This window comes from Salmo salar, chromosome ssa12, assembly GCF_905237065.1.
Source record: "Salmo salar chromosome ssa12, Ssal_v3.1, whole genome shotgun sequence".
NCBI classification, from domain to species: Eukaryota; Metazoa; Chordata; class Actinopteri; order Salmoniformes; family Salmonidae; genus Salmo; species Salmo salar.
This window is the reverse complement of record NC_059453.1, coordinates 24751641-24775897: the sequence shown is the minus strand read 5'-3', so window position 1 is coordinate 24775897 and position 24257 is coordinate 24751641.

Here is a 24257-nt window from a genome sequence, read left to right as displayed (position 1 = left end):
AGATGGCTGTTTCCTTATTCTGGTGCCTTTGTTTCCTTATTCAGGTGGCTGTTTCCTTATTCAGGTGGCTGTTTCCTTATTCTTGTGGCTTTTCTTTCCTTATTCTGGTGTCTTTGTTTCCTTATTCTGGTGCCTTTGTTTCCTTATTCTGGTGCCTTTGTTTCCTTATTCAGGTGGCTGTTTCCTTATTCAGGTGCCTTTGTTTCCTTATTCAGGTGGCTGTTTCCTTATTCAGGTGCCTTTGTTTCCTTATTCTGGTGGCTTTGTTTCCTTATTCAGGTGGCTGTTTCCTTATTCTGGTGTCTTTGTTTCCTTATTCTGGTGCCTTTGTTTCCTTATTCTGGTGCCTTTGTTTCCTTATTCTGGTGGCTTTGTTTCCTTATTCAGGTGGCTGTTTCCTTATTCTGGTGCCTTTGTTTCCTTATTCAGGTGGCTGTTTCCTTATTCAGGTGCCTTTGTTTCCTTATTCTGGTGGCTTTGTTTCCTTATTCAGGTGGCTGTTTCCTTATTCTTGTGGCTTTTCTTTCCTTATTCTGGTGTCTTTGTTTCCTTATTCTGGTGTCTTTGTTTCCTTATTCAGATGGCTGTTTCCTTATTCTGGTGCCTTTGTTTCCTTATTCAGGTGGCTGTTTCCTTATTCAGGTGGCTGTTTCCTTATTCTTGTGGCTTTTCTTTCCTTATTCTGGTGTCTTTGTTTCCTTATTCTGGTGTCTTTGTTTCCTTATTCTGCTGTCTGTTTCCTTATTCTGGTGTCTTTGTTTCTTTATTCAGGTGGCTGTTTCCTTATTCTGGTGCATCTTTATTAGGTGGCTGTTTCTATTGCTTTGCTGTTATTTGGTGTTTGTTCTTTATTCAGGTGGCTGTTTCCTTATTCTGGTGCATTTCTTTCCTTATTCAGGTGGCTGTTTCCTTATTCTGGTGGCTTTGTTTCCTTATTCTGGTGGCTTTGTTTCCTTATTCTGGTGCCTTTGTTTCTGTAAGGTATGCGTAACTGGCTGTAAGGGAGTCAGGCGCAGGAGAGCAGAATTTGGGAGCCTTTTATTTCGGCGAACAACACACACGGCACTAAGAACACTAAACACAATATGGGTTGACATAACCCAGCGCAAACCAGTCTAACGTGCACATACACGAAACAACAAACAATTCCACACACAGACATGGGGGGAACAGAGGATTATATACACGTCAAATACTGAGAGAATTGAAACCAGGTGTGTAGGAAAACAAGACAAAACAAATGGAAAATGAAAGGTGGATCGGCGATGGCTAGAAAACCGGTGACGTCGACCGCCGAACGCCGTCCCAACAAGGAGAGGAACCGACTTCGGCGGAGGTCGTGACAGTTTCCTTATTGAGGTGGCTGTTTCCTTATTGAGGTGGCTGTTTCCTTATTCTGGTGACTGTTTTATTCTAAACCAATAGGTATGTTTGTTGAGATTATTATACTTATCAAATACGTCATAATTTTGTTCCATAAAATGATGCCGCTCTAGTAACTCGGCAACCTCTAGTTATTCGATTTTATTTTCCTGAGGAAAGTTTCCACAAGCAAAAATAAAAAATAAATAGGATAGGGATCAGTGACCAAAACAACTAAAACGCAGACCTTGATTCTAAGAGTCCTTCATGTTGCCGATGGAGCATTATAATCAGGATTTAACCCGGGTCACACTCCCTAGCACACGCATAAACCAACTTGGATGACCGACGTGCTGCTCACACACACACATACACACACCACCCCTAAATCTCACCCCCCACACACACACCCACACACACACGCACACACACACTTCCACGTCACTCCGACAAGAGGGGTGGACATGAATCAGGATCTCCATAAAGGGTATTAAACAGAATAAATAGGCGTTGGGGTATATCATAGAATACCATAGAGTGATTTATGCACACTTTCCCCTGGCTGACTGATCAGCCGCACCACAGAAATCAATATGTAATTATAGACATCCTACTAGCTAGTACCCACAGCCCTGTTCGCTCCTCGTTGTCCACACACACACTCACACACACACACAGCCACCCTCCAAACTAATGTCAAAACACCAACTTGGCCGACAGCCCCTGCAGAGCCAGCAGCAGTGAAATAGAGCTCCCCTTAGGGTGTGTGTGTATGTGCATGTACCCGTGTGTGTGGTGGTGTGTGTGTGGCTGGTTCTATGCCAGTATGCCAGGTGGCAGGGTGTATGTGTCTCTTTCCTATAGTCTATGCTAGGGTGGGCAACAACAGCAAGAGCAACACTGGCATCTGAAGATCAAACACTTGTTGGCTTTTCACGAGTCATGGCTGTTACCATGACGACTTAAGACGCATACAAAACAGAAACAACAGAATATACTTTTTTTTCTCACTTTTATCCTAACTATTCATCCTCCCTTTGTCCCAGGCATTAGACATATTCTCAACCATTAAATCTCACTCCAGAGGGCAGGTAGATTATCCTGGGTACGTCTGCTTGTGCCTTCATTCCACTCCTTCACACTTCTTGTCACTTCTTGTCATAAAAAGTTCTATGTTTTGCATGGCAAAGAGTTGATGTGATAGCACAAACAGATCTAGGACCAGTCTACAGTTATACATGCGGCAATCGCTTTAGGGGGCAGTGTTCGTTTGTTTGCCGGTCATTCACACCTGCCTGCCTACATGCGCCTGTGCTTGTTAATACCTCAGAAGAGTCCCCACAGATATACCTACCAACCCACCACACCAGAGAAAGACATACCTACCAACCCACCACACTAGAGAATTACATTCCTACCAACCCACCACACCAGAGAAAGACATACCTACCAACCCACCACACCAGAGAATTACATTCCTACCAACCCACCACACCAGAGAAAGACATACCAACCCACCACACCACAGATATACCTACCAACCCACCACACCAGAGAAAGACATACCAACCCACCACACCACAGATATACCTACCAACCCACCACACCAGAGAATTACATTCCTACCAACCCACCACACCAGAGAAAGACATACCAACCCACCACACCACAGATATACCTACCAACCCACCACACCAGAGAAAGACATACCAACCCACCACACCACAGATATACCTACCAACCCACCACACCAGAGAAAGACATACCTACCAACCCACCACACCAGAGAAAGACATACCAACCCACCACACCACAGACATACCTACCAACCCACCACACCACAGACATACCTACCAACCCACCACACCACAGATATACCTACCAACCCACCACACCAGAGAAAGACATACCAACCCACCACACCAGAGAAAGACATACCTACCAACCCACCACACCAGATAAACACATACCTACCAACCCACCACACCAGAGAAATACATACCTACCAACCCACCACACCAGAGAAAGACATACCTACCAACCCACCACACCAGAGAAATACATACCTACCAACCCACCACACCAGAGAAAGACATACCAACCCACCACACCAGATAAACACATACCTACCAACCCACCACACCAGATAAATACATACCTACCAACCCACCACACCAGAGAATTACATACCTACCAACCCACCACACCAGATAAACACATACCTACCAACCCACCACACCAGAGAAATACATACCTACCAACCCACCACACCAGAGAAATACATACCTACCAACCCACCACACCAGAGAAAGACATACCTACCAACCCACCACACCAGAGAAAGATATACCTACCAACCCACCACACCAGAGAAAGACATACCAACCAACCCACCACACCAGAGAAAGACATACCAACCCACCACACCAGAGAAATACATACCTACCAACCCACCACACCAGAGAAAGACATACCTACCAACCCACCACACCAGAGAAAGATATACCTACCAACCCACCACACCAGAGAAAGACATACCAACCCACCAGACCAGAGAAAGACTTGCCTACCAACTCACAACACCAGAAAATTACATACATACCTACCAACCCACCACACCAGAGAAATACATACCTACCAACCCACCACACCAGAGAAATACATACCAACCCACCAGACCAGAGAAAGACATGCCAACCCACCACACCAGAGAGACACATACCTACCAACCCACCACACCAGAGAAAGACATACCTACCAACCCACCACACCAGAGAAATACATACCAACCAACCCACCACACCAGAGAATTACATACATACCTACCAACCCACCACACCAGAGAAATACATACCTACCAACCCACCACACCAGAGAAATACATACCTACCAACCCACCACACCAGAGAAAGACATACCAACCCACCAGACCAGAGAAAGACATACCAACCCACCACACCAGAGAAAGACATACCTACCAACCCACCACACCAGAGAGATACATACCTACCAACCCACCACACCAGAGAATTACATACCTACCAACCCACCACACCAGAGAAATACATACCTACCAACCCACCACACCAGAGAAATACATACCTACCAACCCACCACACCAGAGAAATACATACCTACCAATCCACCACACCAGATAAACACATACCTACCAACTCACCACACCAGAGAAATACATACCTACCAACCCACCACACCAGAGAAATACATACCTACCAACGCACCACACCAGATAAACACATACCTACCAACCCACCACACCAGAGAAATACATACCTACCAACCCACCACACCAGAGAAATACATACCTACCAACCCACCACACCAGAGAAATACATACCTACCAACCCACCACACCAGAGAAAGATATACCTACCAACCCACCACACCAGAGAAATACATACCTACCAACCCACCACACCAGAGAATTACATACCTACCAACCCACCACACCAGAGAAATACATACCTACCAACCCACCACACCAGAGAATTACATACCTACCAACCCACCACACCAGAGAAAGACATACCAACCCACCACACCAGAGAAATACATACCAACCCACCACACCAGAGAAAGACATACCTACCAACCCACCACACCAGAGAAATACATACATACCTACCAACCCACCACACCAGAGAAATACATACCTACCAACCCACCACACCAGAGAAAGACATACCAACCAACCCACCACACCAGAGAAAGACATACCAACCCACCACACCAGAGAAATACATATATACCTACCAACCCACCACACCAGAGAAATATATATATACCTACCAACCCACCACACCAGAGAAATACATACATACCAACCCATCACACCAGAGAAAGACATACCTACCAACCCACCACACCAGAGAATTACATACCTACCAACCCACCACACCAGAGAAATACATACCAACCAACCCACCACACCAGAGAATTACATACATACCAACCCACCACACCAGAGAAATACATACCAACCAACCCACCACACCAGAGAAAGACATACCTACCAACCCACCACACCAGAGGAATACATACCTACCAACCCACCACACCAGAGAAATACATACCTACCAACCCACCACACCAGAGAAATACATACCTACCAACCCACCACACCAGAGAAATACATACCTACCAACCCACCACACCAGAGAGAGACATACCAACCAACCCACCACACCAGAGAAAGATATACCTACCAACTCACCACACCAGAGAAAGATATACCTACCAACCCACCACACCAGAGAAATACATACCTACCAACCCACCACACCAGAGAAAGATATACCTACCAACCCACCACACCAGAGAAATACATACCTACCAACCCACCACACCAGAGAAAGACATACCTACCAACCCACCACACCAGAGAATTACATACCTACCAACCCACCACACCAGAGAAAGATATACCTACCAACCCACCACACCAGAGAAATACATACCTACCAAGCCACCGCACCAGAGAAAGACATATCATCCAACCCAGCACACCAGAGAAAGCGAGAAAGGACTAGAAAACAGATTCTGTGCATCTGTAGTCTGTCACTTTGATTAACAGCTGTGAGTGGCTGAACTCTGTTCACCGGTCTCTCTCTCTCTCTCTCCCTCCCTCCCTCTCTCTCTCTCTCTCTCTCTCTCTCCCTCCCTCCCTCTCTCTCTCTCTCTCTCTCTCTCTCTCCCTCCCTCCCTCTCTCGCCATGCCTGCTAGATTCCCAGTTAAATCAATGGGGTAAACAGTCAATGTCTTCCCAGACACCTGCTATTGCCAGCCCTTATCTGGCCCAGGCAGTTTAAAGCTGACCCCCTCACAGGTAGTAGGTAACACCAACCATCCATCTCCCTACCATCCCCGGCCCAGACAGGCTCATCTCTCTCCTGCATGCGTGTGTGCTTTGTTTTTCTTGTGGGTGCTCTATCTCTCTCGATGCCTTGTTCCATCTCGCTCTTTCTCTCTCCCTCTCTCTCTCTCTCTTTCGATCTCTTTCACGTTATCTCTCTTTCTCTAGATGCATAACTCTTTCCCTCTCTCTGTCTCTCTCTCTTTCTCTCTCGCTCTCTCTCCTCTTCCCTGTATGTGCCACATGGTCTGACCAAGACAGATGAGAATACATGGATCTTGTGAAATTGACGTACACATCATTGCCTAGCAATATGGTCTCAATGAGGGTTGAAATGATTGGGAATGTGATATGTTCTGGTTTGGTAGTCATTCTGCCGGAGGCACCATTGTTTGATCCATCAGGCCTCAGTCTGAATACTTCAAGTCTGATCTGTTGTTGGCTTTATCATCACAGTATAAAAGGTTTCATGAAACTCTGCTGTGTACCACAAAGTCACGATGATTCGCCAACTTCAATCTTACAAAATTGCAGGCATAGCAATCTTTCCAAGAAAGGAACATAAAGGGGTTACTACTGATAAAGGAAGTCATTTTCAAAAACATATATGTGCAGCCATATTACACCGACATCCATTTTGTTTTGTTATGTTGTGTTGTGTCTTGGAGAAGGTTGACTGGGGTCAAAACATCATTTACCTCATCAGTGACCATGTTCAGTATGGTGGTCTTCCAACTCCTGGCCCATAATGCATCTCACCTCTCCCCTTGTTGAACGCTACTACAATACAGTATATCTGGCTCTTTGAAAAAGTGTCAGTATCCCAACAACTGGGTTACACTTTACTCTCTCTTCCGACACTCCCTCCATCCCTCCTTTCCTCCTTTGCACCCCTCCCTCCTTCCCTCCCTCTCTCTGTGTCTCACTGCTCATGGAGGGCTGAGAAAAATATTAGTCCTCTAAATGGATATGTGCCATAGCTGCTGAAAATAGCAATGTAGAGAGAAATCTGTGCGATAGCAGAGTGGTATCAGCAAATGGACAAGCTCCCAGAATAATCTTTAACTTTCACAGAGAGAGAGGGTGGAGGGGGGGGGGGGGAAGGAAATATTGGGAGGGAGAAAAGGGGAAAGGAGGATACATGGGATTGTGAGAGAGAGATAGGAAAGAGAGAGGAGATAGGGATGGAGAGAGAATGTGTGATGCAGGAGGATTGAAAGAGAAAGTGACAGACATAAAGATTGACAGAGAGAGAGCGACGAAGAAAGAGAATGCTGTAATTTCAGATGTGGCAACGTGATAAAGCCATGATACCCCCATCAGATGAACGAACTGCTGTCTCAGTCTTCAGTTTAGTTTACTTCCTGGATGTTCTGACTGTGTTTCCCATGCCACTAGTGAAATCCGTACTGCCACTGGCAGGCATTGGCATTTAGGATTCATTACAATGTGTTGACGTCTGCTCCTACAGGGCAGAGACCCAGCCGGCACCCTGATATAGGATAGCAGCCTTCTCAGCCTTCCTCCATTCTGCTAGCCCAAAGTCATTTGGTATTTAGTAAGTGATGTTAATCTAGCTTTCTATTTTTTCCCCTCTGTAAAATAGCTTGGCGGTTAGCTTTGTGGCTGGGTTTTATAGAAGATGAATATGTACATTTGGATCTGTAGATGGGTGAGTGGGGTGTGTGTGCGTGCATGGGTGTCTGTGTTTCTGTGTGTGTGTCCGTGTGTGTGTGTGTGGGTGTGTGTGTGTGCCTGTGTGTCTAAGTGTGTGTATTTGTGTGGGTATACAGTACATGCACACACATGCTTGTGTGTTTCTGTGTGCATGTATGCATTTATGCACCCGTGAGAGTGTACTAATGTGTGTGTGCTGTTAGTATTTCAGCCACATTGCTTGAGCACACACATCAGCGAGCGAATGGTGTGTGTGTGTGTGTGTGTGTGTGTGTGTGTGTGTGTGTGTGTGTGTGTGTGTGTGTGTGTGTGTGTGTGTGTGTGTGTGTGTGTGTGTGTGTGTGTGTGTGTGTGTGTGTGTGTGTGTGTGTGGCTGCTGCTGGTGGTAGCCAGAGTCAGTGTGTGTGTTTTCCCATTAGCATTCTTCACCCGGGGACCCGGTTAAAAGTTTCATGAGGGACGAGCCAAAGGGGGAAACACAATGAAATGCAAAGATTGAACTTTTCCTGGAGGCCTGGGCAGGAGAGGGGAGGAGGGTCTGTGGAGGTCGGGGATGTGGAGAGAGACTATCCCTCAGTATGGAGAAGGGCTGGAGGGTGGTTGGCATCTTTTGAACACTGTCTCTCAATTCCTTGCTTCCTATTTTTCTTATTTCCCTTTTCCCGTCTCTCTCTCCATCTTTCCATCCTCTCTCTCTCTCTCTCTCTCTCTCTCTGTCTCTCTCTCTCTTTCTCTCTCTCTTTCTGTTTATCTCGCTTACCCACCCTCATTTCCCCTCCATCCTTCCTTCCCTCCATCCTCCTCCCTCCCCTGCCCAGTACCATCCTCCAGAGCCAGAGCAGGGGGCCAGAGATCAGAACTGGCCGCAGGCTGCAAGAAGGGGAGGAAAGGAGCTGGGGAGCCAGGGAGAGGAAGGAGGGGGGAGGGGTAGATGCCTTTTTTGCTCCCTGGGAGGGTCCCTGGTCTAACCACCAGTCTCCATGTCACTGTGTGTGTGTCGATATGGCTGTCTCCCCACCATCTCCCAGTCAAAGCGCTTACAGGACATATGTGACCTTGTGATAGTAGGTTGTGTTCAGAGACGTGATAGTAGGTTGTGTTCAGAGACATGATAGTAGGTTGTGTTCAGAGACTTGATAGTAGGTTGTGTTCAGAGACGTGATTGCAGGTTGTGTTCAGAGACTTGATAGTAGGTTGTGTTCAGAGACTTGATAGTAGGTTGTGTTCAGAGACGTGATAGTAGGTTGTGTTCAGGGTCGCGATAGTAGGTTGCGTTCAGAGACGTGATAGCAGGTTCCATTCAGAGATGTGATAGCAGGTTGCGTTCAGAGATGTGATAGCAGGTTGCGTTCAGAGACGTGATAGCAGGATGCGTTCAGAGATGTGATAGCAGGTTGCGTTCAGAGATGTGATAGCAGGTTGCGTTCAGAGATGTGATAGCAGGACGCGTTCAGAGACAATGTAGCAGGTTGCGTTCAGAGATGTGACAGCAGGATGCGTTCAGAGATGTGATAGCAGGTTGCGTTCAGAGATGTGATAGCAGGTTGCATTCAGAGACGTGACAGCAGTTTGCGTTCAGAGATGTGATAGCAGGTTGCGTTCAGAGATGTGATAGCAGGTTGCATTCAGAAATGGGATAGCAGGATGCGTTCAGAGATATGATAGCAGTTTGCGTTCAGAGATGTGACAGCAGGTTGAGTTCAGAGATGTGATAGCAGGTTGCGTTCAGAGATTTGATAGCAGGTTGCGTTCAGAGATGTGATAGCAGGACGCGTTCAGAAATGTGATAGCAGGATGCGTTCAGAGACATGACAGCAGGTTGCATTCAGAAATGTGATAGCAGGTTGCTTTCAGAGACAACAGTGTTTGTGTTGTGTTGGTCTCTGTTGCGAAATGACAGATGGATTTTTTTTCTCTCTGGGCTGGCAGTGCCAACGAACTTTGATTTGTTTTGGAATTTAAGGATTTTGGGTGTTTGTTTCATCTTTTGTTTCTGTGACAACAGAGGATGTTTGGGTAGTAGGGATGGGAAGGGAATGTTGATGGTAAACCATGTCATTTTGGGAACATGGATTGATGTGAACATGCTTGATTATGCGGAAGGAGAAATCACAGTGGGGATAAGATATTGGATCTTTCCCCAGTGTGTGTGTGTGTGTGTGTGTGTGTGTGTGTGTGTGTGTGTGTGTGTGTGTGTGTGTGTGTGTGTGTGTGTGTGTGTGTGTGTGCCTGTGCTCATGCTGGCCTGCGTGAGTGTATGTGTACGAATATTTGCATTTGTGTGTGCATGTACTTCTGTTCAGACAAACATGTCTATGTGTGTAATATACTGTATGTGTGTAATATACTGTATGTGTGTAATATATATATGTGTGTAATATACTGTATGTGTGTAATATACTGTATGTGTGTAATATATATATGTGTGTCATATACTGTATGTGTGTAATATACTGCATGTGTGTAATATAGGTATGTGTGTAATATACTGTATGTGTGTGATATACTGTATGTGTGTAATATATGTTTGTGTGTATAATACTGTATGTGTGTAATATATGTATGTGTGTAATATACTGTATGTGTGTAATATACTGTATGTGTGTAATATATGTATGTGTGTGATATACTGTATGTGTGTGATATATGTATGTGTGTAATATACTGTATGTGTGTGATATACTGTATGTGTGTAATATACTGAATGTGTGTGATATACTGTATGTGTGTAATATGCTGTATGTGTGTAATATACTGTATGTGTGTAATATATGTATTTGTGTAATATACTGTGTGTGTGTGTAATATACTGTGTGTGTGTGTAATATACTGTATGTGTGTAATATACTGTATGTGTGTAATATATGTATGTGTGTAATATACTGTATGTGTGTAATATACTGTATTTGTGTGATACACTGTGTGTGTAATATATGTATGTGTGTAATATACTGTATGTGTGTAATATACTGTATGTGTGTAATATATGTATGTGTGTAATATACTGTATGTTTGTAATATACTGTATGTGTGTAATATACTGTATGTGTGTAATATACTGTATGTGTGTGGGGGGGTTGAAAGAGATAAAAACACTGTGCTCTCAGCAGAAAAGACAAGAGGATGTGATATGATGAGAGTTCGATCCAGAGCCCTAACCCGGTAAATGAGAAGACCCTTATCCCTGCTCTCCATCTGGTAATGAATAATGCTTTATTGCCAAAAAAGATGAAACTCTAAGCACTTAAGAGATTGTAACACACATGAATTCACTCATGCAGGCACACATGCACATACATACACACACCCACACAGGCACGTACACACACATGCACATACACACAGAGAAAGACAAATTAACACACACGTGCACGAACACACACACACACACACACACACACACACACACACACACACACACACACACACACACACACACAAGAAAGCTTTTAGTGATCATAAACCATCTTTTCCTACCCACAAAGCACCACTATTACAGGAAAAACAATATTGACATTTTTATTTATTTTTACTCCAGAAACAAATGAACAACAAGTTACAGACACACAAACAATACTACATGTGATCTGCCCAGACCCGCATACTCACACCCCCATCCCTAGTGCCTGCATTATTGTTGTACAAACGTGTTTTTCTTCGGTCGCCCATGCTATTAAAATATTTAACTAATAAATCATTAGATTCTTCTATTGTGTTAATGATGGCTGATTGATTGATTTCCAAGTTTTTAGTATGCGTTTTTTCAAGATGAGTGATGAGAAGAGAATTGTCCAGCCCATTAGGTATCTCACTACACCAACCATATGTCATGTCTTGAAATATGCAGATAGACGGAGTCACAGTAAGTTTACATTGTAATACTTCAGACGGCCAACTTTCTAGCTCCGCCCACAACTTCCGGACTTTATAACATTCCCAGAAAGCATGGATTATTGAGTCACTATTTGTTTTACACTTCAGACACAACTGCCGTTGTGCTGCAGAATTTGTGAATTTTATCTCATGTATAATAAAGTCTATACATTAGTTTATACTGGATTAAGCGTAAATGTTTTGTTAGCTGTAATTTTGTTAGTTATGCTCCAACATTCCCTCCATCTTGTGCCATCAGTTCTTTTTAAGTCTTGGTTCCGGTAGTTTATATTTTTTTCTAAGAGATTGTCAGTTGGATAGGCTCTCTGCAAGGTTTTGTACATCTTCCCTATCATATGAACATCCTTTTCTGAATCAACTGAGATTCCCTCAAGGTTGCTCTGATGTCCAAAAGATTTAAAATAGAAATGTCGCGATATGTAACTTTTAATTTGCATGTGTTTGACATGGTCACTTCAAAATTGCTTTTTCATTTTGTCATGGACACAGTTGAAGTCGGAAGTTTACATACACTTAGGTTGGAGGCATTAAAACTCATTTTCAACCACTCCATGTCTTGTTAACATACTGTAGTTTTGGCAAGTCGGTTAGGACATTTACTTTGTGCATGATCCAAGTAATATTATTTCACTTATAATTCACTGTATCACAATTCCAGTGGGTATGAAGTTTACATACACTAAGTTGACTGTGTCTTTAAACAGCTTGGAAAATTCCAGAAAATTATGTCCTGACTTTAGAAGCTTCCGATAGGCTAATTGACATCATTTGAGTCAATTGGAGGTGTGCCTGCAGATGTATTTCAAGGCCTACCTTCATACTCAGTGACTCTTGCTTGACATCATCGGAAAATCAAAAGAAATCAGCCAAGACCTCAGAAAATAAAATATAGACCTCTACAAGTCTGGTTCATCCTTGGGAGCAATTTCCAAATGCCTGAAGGTACCACGTTCATCTGTACAAACAATAGTACGCAAGTATAAACACCATGGGACCACGCAGCCGTCATACCGCTCAGGAAGGAGATGCGTTCTGTCTCCTAGAGATGAACGTACTTTGGTGCGAAAAGTGCAAATCAATCCCAGAACAACGGCAAAGCACCTTGTGAAGATGCTGGAGGAAACAGGTACAAAAGTATCTATATCCACAGTAAAACGAGTCCTATATCGACATAACCTGAAAGGCTGCTCAGCAAGGAAGAAGCCACTGCTCCAAAACCGCCATAAAAATGCCTGACTACGGTTTGCAACTGCACATGGGGACAAAGATCGTACTTTTTGGAGAAATGTCCTCCGGTCTGATGAAACAAAAATAGAACTGTTTGGCCATAATGACCATCATTATGTTTGGAGGAAAAAGGGGGATGCTTGCAAGCCGAAGAACACCATCCCAACCGTGAAGCACGAGGGTGGTAGCATCATGTTGTGTGGATATATTGAAGCAACATCTCAAGATATCAGTCAGGAAGTTAAAGCTTGGTCACAAATTGGTCTTCCAAATGGACAATGACCCCAAGCATACTTCCAAAGTTGTGTCAAAATGGCTTAAGGACAAAAATGTCAAGGTATTGGAGTGGTCATCACAAAGCCCTGACCTCAATCCTATAGAAAATTTGTGGGCAGAACTGAAAAAGCGTGTGCAAGCAAGGAGGCCTACAAACCTGACTCAGTTACACCAGCTCTGTCAGGAGGAATGGGCCAAAATTCACAAAACTTATTGTGGGAAGCTTGTGGAAGGCTACGCAAAACATTTGACCCAATGTAACGCCCTGGCCATAGAGAGGGGTTTTTGTTCTTTATTTTGGTTAGGCCAGGGTATTACATTGGGTGGGCGTTCTATGTTCCTTTTTCTATGTTTTTGTATTTCTTTGTTTTGGGCCGGGTGTGGCTCCCAATCAGGCACAGCTGAAGTTCATTGTTGCTGATTGGGAGTCACACATAAGGAGCATGTTTTTCCTTTGGGTTTTGTGGGTAATTGTTTCTGTTAGTGTTTTGCACCTGACAGGACTGTTTGGCTGTCGGTTTTCTTGTTTTTGTTTGTATAGTGTTCTTTCTTTATTAACCTGTTAGGGCTAGGGGGAAGTATTGACACGGCTGGATAAAAAACATACCCGATTTAATCTGGTTACTACTCCTGCCCAGTAACTAGAATATGCATATCATTATTGGCTTTGGATAGAAAACACCCTAAAGTTTCTAAAACTGTTTGAATGGTGTCTGTGAGTATAACAGAACTCCTATGGCAGGCCAAAACCTGAGAAGATTTCAAGCAGGAAGTGGCCTGTCTGAGAAGTAGTGTTTCATCTTGGCTCTTTTTATTGAAGACTCAGGATCTGTGCAATAACGTGACACTTCCTACGTCTTCCATAGGGTCTCAGAGCCCGGGAAAAAGTTGAACGATATCGAGGCAGGCTCTGGCTGAAACACTTTATCGCTTTTGGCAAGTGGCCACTCAGAGGATAGTGTCTAGAACGCACGAACAAAACACCGCTGTTTGGATATAACGATGGATTATTTTGGACCAAACCAACATTTGTTATTGAAGTAGAAGTCCTGGGAGTGCATTCTGACGAAGACAACAAAGGTAATAACATTTTTCTTATAGTAAATCTGACTTTGATGAGTGCTAAACCTGCTGGGTGTCTAAATAGCTAGCCCTGTGATGCCGGGCTATCTACTGAGAATATTGCAAAATGTGCTTTCACCGAAAAGCTATTTTAAAATTGGACATATCGAGTGCATAGAGGAGTTCTGTATCTATAATTCTTAAAATAATTGTTATGCTTTTTGTGAACGTTTATCGTGAGTAATTTAGTAAATTCACCGGCAGTGTTCGGTGGGAATGCTAGTCACATGCTAGTCACATGCTAATGTAAAAAGCTGGTTTTTGATATAAATATGAACTTGATTGAACAAAACATGCATGTATTGTATAACATAATGTCCTAGGGTTGTCATCTGATGAAGATCATCAAAGGTTAGTGCTACATTTAGCTGTGGTTTGGGTTTATGTGACATTATATGCTAGCTTGAAAAATGTTTGTCTGATTATTTCTGGCTCGGTACTCTGCTGACATAATCTAATGTTTTGCTTTCGTTGTAAAGCCTTTTTGAAATCGGACAGTGTGGTTAGATTAACGAGAGTCTTATCTTTAAAATGGTGTACAATAGTCATATTTTTGAAAAATTGAAGTAATATCATATCTAAGGTATTTGAATAACGCGCCACAGGATTCAACTGGCTGTTGAGCCCATAGAGGTTAAATATTCAATGATGAACACTAACTCCGCTGCACCTTGGTCTACTCTCTCTCACGACAGCCGTTACAGAATTACCCACCACAAGAAGACCAAGCAGCAGAGGAAGGAGAGGCACCAGGAGAAGGACTCATGGACTTTGGAGAAAATGGAGAGGAACGTTCAGGATTCCTGGAGATGGGAGGAATTACTGGACGAAGGTGGACCATGGGCTCAAGCTGGGGATTATCGCCGCCCGCAGTGGGAGATCGAGGCGGCGAGAGCTGAGAGGCGCTGGTATGAGGAGAGGGAGCACAACAGGCACGAGAGGCAGCCCCCCAAAAAATGGGGGGGGGCACACGGGGAGTGTGGCGGAACCAGGAAGGAATTCTGGGCCAACTCCCCGTGTTTACCGGAAGCAGCGTGGTACTGGTAAGACACCGTGTTATGCTGTGGAGCGCACGGTGTCCCCAGTGCGCGTTCAAAGCACGGTGCGCTACATACCAGCCCCCCGCAAGTGCCATGCGAGGGCAGGCATCGAGCCAGGACGGGTTGTGCCAGCTCAGCGCGTCTGGTCTCCAGTGCGCCTTTTCGGGCCAGGGTATCCTGCACCGGCTCTGCAGACTGTGTCTCCAGGGCGCTGGGAGGGTCCAGTTCGTCCAATGCCTGCTCTCCGCCCGTGCCGGGCCAAAGTGGGCATTCAGCCTGGAGTGTGGGTAAAGAGCGTCCGTACCAGAACTCCAGTGCTCCCCCACAGTCCGGTTTATCCTGTGCCTCCTCCACGGACCAGGCCTCCAGTGGGTCTCCCCATCCTGGTTAAGCCTGTGCCTCCTCCTCGGACCAGGCCTCCAGTGGGTCTCCCCATCCTGGTTAAGCCTGTGCCTCCTCCACGGTCCAGGCCTCCAGTGGGTCTCCCCATCCTGGTCTCTCCTGTGCCGCCTCCTTAGACTAGGCCTCCAGTGGGTCTCGCCAGTCCAGAGCCGCCAGAGCCGCCCGCCAGTCCGGAGCCGCCAGAGCCGCCCGCCAGTCCGGAGCCGCCAGAGCCGCCCGCCAGTCCGGAGCCGCCAGAGCCGCCCGCCAGTCAGGAGCCGCCAGAGCCGCCCGCCAGTCCGGAGCCGCCAGAGCCGCCCGCCAGTCCGGAGCCGCCAGAGCCGCCCGCCAGTCAGGAGCCGCCAGAGCCGCCCTGCCTGTCCGGAGCCGCCAGAGCCGCCCGCCAGTCAGGAGCCGCCAGAGCCGCCCGCCTGTCCGGAGCCGCCCGCCAGCCCAGTGAGTCCTGTGCCTGCGCCTAGGGCCAGGTCTCTGACATGTCTCCTCAGCCTGGTGAATCCTGGGTCAGTGCCGCCGGAGCCGCCAGGGACGCCCGCCAGCCGGGCAGAGCCATCGCCGCCCGCCAGCCGGGCGCAGCCATCGCCGCCCGCCAGCCGGGCGCAACCAGGGTCGCCCACCAGCCGGGCGCAACCATCACCGCCCGCCAGCCGGGTGCAACCAGGGTCGCCCGCCAGACCTTCAGCGCGGCCAGGTGCGCCACCTAAGAGGGCGAAGCCGTGGGTGGAGCAGAGGCCACGTCCCGCACCTGAGCCGCCGCCATAAGAAGGCCCACCCGGACCCTCCCCTTCAGAGTCAGGTTTTGCGGTCGGAGTCCGCACCTTGGGGGGGGGTACTGTAACGCCCTGGCCATAGAGAGGGGTTTTTGTTCTTTATTTTGGTTATGCCAGGGTGTTACATTGGGTGGGCGTTCTATGTTCCTTTTTCTATGGTTTTGTATTTCTTTGTTTTGGGCCGGGTGTGGCTCCCAATCAGGCACAGCTGAAGTTCGTTGTTGCTGATTGGGAGTCACACATAAGGAGCATGTTTTTCCTTTGGGTTTTGTGGGTAATTGTTTCTGTTAGTGTTTTGCACCTGACAGGACTGTTTGGCTGTCGGTTTTCTTGTTTTTGTTTGTATAGTGTTCTTTCTTTATTAAATATTCAATGATGAACACTAACTCCGCTGCACCTTGGTCTACTCTCTCTCACGACAGCCGTTACACCCAAATTAAACAATTTAAAGGCAATGCTACGAAATACTAATTGAGTGTATGTAAACTTCTGACCCACTGGGAATGTGATGAAATAAATAAAAGCTGAAATAAATCATTCTCTCTACTATTATTCTGACATTTCACATTCTTAAAATAAAGTGGTGATCCTAACTGACCTAAAACAGGGATTTTTTACTCTGATTAAATGTCAGGAATTGTGAAAAACTGAGTTTAAATGTATTTGACTAAGGTGTATGTAAACTTCCGACTTCAACTGTAAATGTATTTCCTATTACCAAGTCATTTACGGTTTCTATGCCTTTCGATGGAGGGAAAATTGGGGCATAACTAACAAAATTACAGCTAACAAACCATTTACGCTTAATCCTTTAGTTTACCATGTGAACCAATTTATCGGTGAATTCGGAAAAGCTATCCGAGGATTGTTCCATAACATTGTGTTTTTAGGGAGAGATGTTGGTTCTTGTACAATACCTTTCATTTTCTTCTGTATCGTTATAGTGTTCATCACTATGAAGTTGTTAATGTTCTTAGCTTTATGCTTTGAAAATAAACACATAAAATATTCTGGGGATGAGCATGCACATGTTCCTTTTTAGTGCATTTAACTATTTGTTGCAAATAAAAGCCTTTGGCAGCGAGTTGATACAATTCCATGTCTGGAAGGATAAAACCACTCTCAGACTTAGGAAGACGTAAAACTTTCCTTTTTAATCTGAGTTCTATTTGCCCATATCAAGTCTGTTATGACCGAGTATGCATTTTTAAATAATGTCTTCGGTGGGGTAATTGGTATTACCAAAAACAAATACATAAACTTTGGCAGCCATGCCATTCTAAAGAGGTTTATTCAACCTTTAAGATTTATGGGAATATTATTCAATTTCAGTAGATCTGCTTTCATATTGTCATATTCGTGTGTGTAGGTGGCAGGGAAGTCAGGCGCAGGAGAAACCAACTTGGGGTAAATGGAGTAGTTTAATAAATATAAAACAAACTCCAAAAAACCAACGTACATAAATAAATAAACATGGGTAAAATAACCCGTCGCGCACCAATACAAAACACGAGCACATAACACAAACAATCTCTGACAAGGACATGAGGGGAAACAGAGGGTTAAATACACAACATGTAATGAATGGGATAGGAACCAGGTGTGTAGGAAGACAAGACAAAACCAATGGAAAATGAAAAATAGATCAATGATGGCTAGAAGACCGGTGACGTCGACCGCCGAGCACCACCCGAACAAGGGGGGGCATCGGCTTCGGCAGAAGTTGTGACAGTACCCCCCCCCGCGCAACGCGCGGCTCCAGCAGCGCGTCGACACCAGCCTCGGGGACGACCCGGAAGACGAGGTGCAGGGCGATCCGGATGGAGACGATGGAAATCTCGCAGCAGGGAACCCAGCATCTCTCCTCCAGACCGTACCCCTCCCAGTCCACGAGGTACTGAAGGCCCCTCGCCCGACGTCTCGAATCCAGGATGGATTGAATGGAGTACGCCGGGGCCCCCTCAATATCCAGAGGGGGCGGAGGAACCTCCCGCACCTCTGCCTCCTGGGGCGGGCCGGCCACCACCGGCCTGAGGAGAAACACATGGAACCAGGGGTTAATGCGGTAATGGGGTTGAAGCTTTAACCTATAACATACTTGTTCACTCTCCTCAGGACTTTAAACAGCCCCACACTCTCTCCACCTGCCCGTTACTCTCAGGGTGAAAACCTGAGGTAAGGCTGATCGAGACACCCAGACGTTCCATGAACGCCTTCCAGACCCTTGACGTGAACTAGGGGCCCTGATCAGACACTATATCCTCAGGCACCCCGTAGTGCTTGAAAACGAGTGTAAACAGAGCCTCCACAGTCTGTAGGCCCGTAGGGAGACCGGGCAAAGGGAGGAGATGACCAGACTTTGAAAAACGATCCACATCGACCAGGATTGTGGTGTTACCTTGTGAAAGTGGAAGATTGGTTATGAAATCCACCGACAAGTGCGACCACGGCCGTTGTGGAACGGGTAAGGGTTGTAACTTACCTCTGGGTAGGTGTCTAGGAGCCTTGCACTGGGCGCACACTGAGCAGGAGGAAACATAAACCCTCACGTCCTTAGCTAAAGTGGGCCACCAGTACCTCCCACTAAGACAGCGCATCGTCCGACCGATCCCAGGATGACCAGAGGAGGGTGACGTGTGAGCCCAGTAGATCAGTCGGTCGCGGACAGCAGATGGAATGTACAGACACCCAGCTGGACACTGAGGGGGAACGGGCTCTGGACGTGATGCCCGCTCAATGTGCGCGTCCAGCTCCCACACTACCGGTGCCACCAAACAAGAGGCTGGGATTATGGGAGTGGGATCTATGGACCGCTCCTCTGTGTCACACACCCGGGAGAGTGCGTCTGCCTTAACATTCTGGGAGCCTGGTCTGTAAGAGAGGGTAAATACAAAACGGTTGAAAAACATGGCCCAACTTGCCTGGCGAGGATTCAGTCTCCTCGCCTCCTGGATGTACTCCAGATTGCGGTGGTCAGTCCAGATGAGAAAAGGTTTTTTAGCCCCCTCAAGCCAGTGTCTCCACGCCTTCAAAGTCTTGACGACAGCCAACAGCTCCCTGTCCCCCACATCATAGTTTCGCTCCGCCGGGCTGAGCTTCTTAGAGCAGAAGACACAGGGGCGGAGCTTAGATGGCGTACCCGAGCGCTGAGAGAGCACAGCTCCTATCTCAGCCTCAGACGCGTCCACCTCCACTATGAATTGCAAAGAGGGATCCGCATGAGCCAAAACAGGAACCGAGGTAAACAGAGCCTTCAGTTGCCAAAAATCCTTGTCCGCCCCAGCCGACCACTGCAAGTGCACCGGACCCCCTTCAGCAGTGAGGTAATGGGAGCAGCTACCTGACCAAAACCCCGGATAAACCTCCGGTAGTAATTGGCAAACCCTAAAAATCGCTGCACCTCCTTAACCGTGTTGGGAGTCGGCCAATTACGCACGGCTGCAATGCGGTCACTTTCCATCTCCACCCCTGATGTGGAAATGTGATACCCTAAGAAGGAGACGGCCTGCTGGAAGAACAGGCATTTCTCAGCCTTGACATACAGGTCATGTTCCAACAGGTGACCAAGCACTCTGCGCACCAGGGACACATGCTCGGCGCGTGTAGCGGAGTATATCAGAATGTCATCGATATACACCAGTACACCCTCCCCATGCAGGTCCCTGAAAATCTTGTCTACAAAAGATTGGAAGACTGATGGAGCATTCTTCAACCCGTACGGCATGACGAGGTACTCATAATGCCCTGAGGTGGTACTAAATGCTGTCTTCCACTCGTCTCCCTCTCGGATACGCACCAGGTTGTACGCACTCCTGAGATCCAGTTTAGTGAAGAAGCGCGCTCCGTGCATTAACTCAATCACCGTGGCGATTAGAGGTAGCGGGTAACTGTACCCCACCGTGATTTTATTGAGACCTCGATAATCAATGCACGGGCGCAGACCTCCATCCTTTGTCTTCACAAAAAAGAAACCCGAGGAGACGGGTGAAATGGAGGACTGAATGTTCCCCTGACGCTGGGATTCGTAGACATATGTCTCCATAGCCACCGTCTCCGCTTGCGACAGGAGATGCACGTGACTCCTGGGAAGTACAGCATCTACCATGACATTTATCGCACAATCCCCCTGTCAATGGGGTGGTAATTGAGTCGCCTTCTTTTTACAGATCGGCATATTCAAGGGGAATGCGCACGGTGGAGACCTGGTCGGTACTTTCCACTGTAGTAGCACCAATGGAAACCCCTACACACCTACCTGAGCACTCGCGATCACCACGTGAGAGCCCTCTGTGGCCAAGAAAAAGTGTTATGACTAATAAGCCAAGGTAGACCCAGCACCACAGGATACGCAGGAGTGTCAATAAGGAAAATACTATTTTTTTCCTTGTGACCCCCCTGCGTCACCATACTCAAAGGAGCTGTGGCCTCCCTGATAAACCCTGACCCTTATGGTCGACTATCTAAAGTGTGAACGGGGAAAGGCACATCCACTGGTACAATGGGGATCCCTAAACTATGAGCAAACGCTTGATCAATAAAATTCCCTGCCGCGCCTGAATCTACTAGCGCCTTATGCTGGGAACGCGGGGGGAAAAAAAATCTGGAAAAGTGACAGACACAAATATATGTGCAACAGAGGGCTCTGGGTGAGAATGGTGCCTACTCACCTGGGGTGGCGCCAGAGCGCCCTGCCTGCTACCTCGATTCCCAGAGGAACCTACCCGGCACCGACCAGCAGTGTGACCTCTGCGGTCACAGATGGTGCACGAGCGGGAACCCCCTCCGGTCTCCCTCTGCACCCTCCCTCCCAGCTCCATGGGTATAGGAGAGGGGGTGCGGGAGGATGGAACCACCAGACCCCGATCTGGATGTCCGCGAGCAGCCAGCAAGTTGTCCAGCTGGATGGACAGATCCACCAGCTGGTCGAAGGTGAGGATGGTGTCTCTGCAGGCCAGCTCCCGACGGACGTCCTCACACAGAATGCAGCGGTAATGGTCGATCAGGGCCCTGTGATTCCATCCTGAACCGGCTGCCAGGGTCCTAAACTCCAGGGCAAAATCCTGGACGCTCCTCGTCTCCTGCCTCAGATGGTAGAGGCACTCACCCACCGCTCTGCCCTCGGGTGGGTGGTCGAAGACTGCCCGGAAACGGCGGGTGAACTCCTCATAACGGTCCAATGCAGCATCTCCTCCTCCAAACATGGCGCTGGCCCATTCCAGGGCTCTCCCGGTGAGGCACGAGATGAGGGAGAAACTCTTCTCACGGTCTGATGGAACTGGGTGGACCGTGGTCAGATAAAGGTCTAATTGGAGGAGGAAACCCTGGCAGCTGGCAGTACTTCCGTCGTATCCCTGAGGCATGGCTAGACGGATTCCACCGGGTTCAGGTTGAAATGGGGCGCTCAGAATAGACCCCGGTTGGGCTGGTGGAGGCGCTGGAAGAACTCCCTGTCTCTCCCAGCGGTCCATATTCTGGACAACGCGATCCATGGCGGCGCACAGATTGTGGAGCTTCTTCATATGCTCTTGGACGCGCTCCTCCACCTCCATGTCCGGGGTATCCTCTCCTGCTGACTTCATAATTTTAGTTCAGAGATTCTGTCATATTCGTGTGTGTAGGTGGCAGGGAAGTCAGGTGCAGGAGAAACCAACTTGGAGTAAATGGAATAGTTTAATAAATATAAAACAAACTCCAAAAACACCAACGTACATAAATAAATAAACATGGGTAAAATAACCCGTCTCTCATCGATACAAAACACGAGCACATAACACAAACAATCTCTGACAAGGACATGAGGGGAAACAGAGGGTTAAATACACAGTATGTAATTAATGGGATTGGAACCAGGTGTGTAGGAAGACAAGACAAAACCAATGGAAAATGAAAAATGGATCAATGATGGCTAGAAGACCGGTGACGTCGACCACCGACCCAAACAAGGAGGGGCATCGACTTCGGCAGAAGTCGTGACACATATGGTTGAATAATGAAATAAAGTTTTCTTCAGATATTTGTTGTTTGTAGTCACTTATTAAGCATCCTAAGTATTTAATTTTTGTTGTGGTCCACATAAAGGATCGCTGTCGATTGGGAGTTATTCTTTTCTGTTTTTCCTATTGCCATTATTTTGGGAGTTTTCCATGTTAATTTAATATCCTAATATTCTGTACTATTCTGAAAATATTTTTTGCAAAGGGGGCATTGACTTTTCAATATTGGTCAGGTATATCAGGAGATCATTAGTTTATATTCATGTTTATCGATACGGATATCTGTTATGGTTGTGTCCAGTCTAATTATTTCTACAAGCGGTTCAATTGCAAGTGCAAACAGGAGGGTGGAGAGGCGACATCTATGACTTGTTACCCTTTCTAAAGCAATTTCATCAGATAACGTATTATTTGCTTATATTATCATTTTAGTACTTTTATACAATATTTTGTATAAAATGTTCTATTTCATTTAAGACGGTTTAAAGCCTTTTCGGGATCAACAGCCATTATCGATAAATCTATATCTTGATTTTTTTTTTACGTATTGTATTCAACTGAAACGTGTTCTTGTATTTGTAAATGTCTATTTTTAATAAACCCTGTTTGATTGATATGTATCAGGTTTGGTAAAACTTTTGCCATTTTATTGCTTATAAGCTTTGTTAATATTTTATTGTCACAATTTATTACATTTATGGGTCTATAATCAGCAGAGGTCTCTCCAGATTTTCCTGGTTTTAATACAACTAAAATAACTGTCTGATGCATGGTACTAGGAAGTACTGAATTGAGTGACGTGTGTTGTCATTTGTGTAAATAGGGGGGCTACCTTTTCCCAAAACGTTGAATATAATTATATGGGAAAGCCATCCATTCCTGATGCTTTTCTCCATGAGAATATATCAAAAGTTTCTAAAATTTCTTCTTGGGTGACCTCTGTTTTTAGTGATTATTTTTTGTCTGCTTATAATTGCTTCAGAGTTGTTGAGTCTAAGAAGGCTATAGGATCCGTCCAACTGTTGTTTAATTCTGATTTGTATACATTTTCATAGAAGCTTTTAAAATTGTCATTAATTGCATTGTTGTTTCTAATTACTGCTTTTGTATCTTTATCTTAAGAAATGTACTGGTTTAGCATGTATTTGTTTTGTGAGAGCTGCAAGACATTTACCATGTTTATTTGCCATCAAGTAGTATGCTTTATTTGAGTTTAACCTGTAGTTGTTGGCTCTCTTCAAAAGTAATTATTCCTGTTTAATTCAGAAATGTTATTTCCTTTACCTTGTAAAGATTTTTTTTATAGGCTTTTTCTAAGATAGGGATTTCTTTTTCTTAAAATTTCTCAATCAGATTTAACATTTGCCAGGTATGAGATAATCATCCCCCTAATGTATGCCTTAAAGGCATCCCAAATTATATCAGGGGTCATCTTTTGTCTGTCCTCTATGTCTGCATTTGTAATGATAAAGGTTAAATGTTTTCGGTTTACGTATTTAATACATTTCGGGTCCAGAAGATGTGCTCTGTTCATTCTCCAATCTCTGCCACTAAATGTATTTTCTACCGGAGAATGATCCGATATCAGTATATCATACATTTAGGTAATATACTAAAATAATA